The sequence below is a fragment of the Tupaia chinensis genome, unplaced genomic scaffold, assembly GCF_000334495.1.
Source record: "Tupaia chinensis unplaced genomic scaffold, TupChi_1.0 Scaffold147773_1, whole genome shotgun sequence".
Taxonomy (NCBI): Eukaryota; Metazoa; Chordata; class Mammalia; order Scandentia; family Tupaiidae; genus Tupaia; species Tupaia belangeri.
In genome coordinates, this window is record NW_006207624.1 from 219,122 (window position 1) to 219,510 (window position 389).

Here is a 389-nt window from a genome sequence, read left to right on the forward strand (position 1 = left end):
CTAAGACAAATTTTGCCAATGAAATACAGTGAAAATAAAAGGCTGAGGTGATCTGATAGAATTTTCTGGCATGTCATTGGCATTTACACTCATTATACACCAGTTATTGTGGTGATTTGGGGAGTCTATCTAATTGATCATCCTCAGCATGTAAAATTTCACAAAAAGCAATTTTAGCTTTAATGAATAAAAATTTAGAAAGGTGAAAAACTTGCTCAAGACTGAAATCCAGAAAATAAAGAATTCTGTCCAAACAGTAGGTAGGTACTAAAAACTCAAAAACAAATATGTACAGAGCTAAAATATAGTAAAAAGTGCACTATAGTTTTTTTGAGAAACATTTTTCTTCTTTCCATTCCCCCTTTCTACCAAAAAAAAAAAAGCAAAAT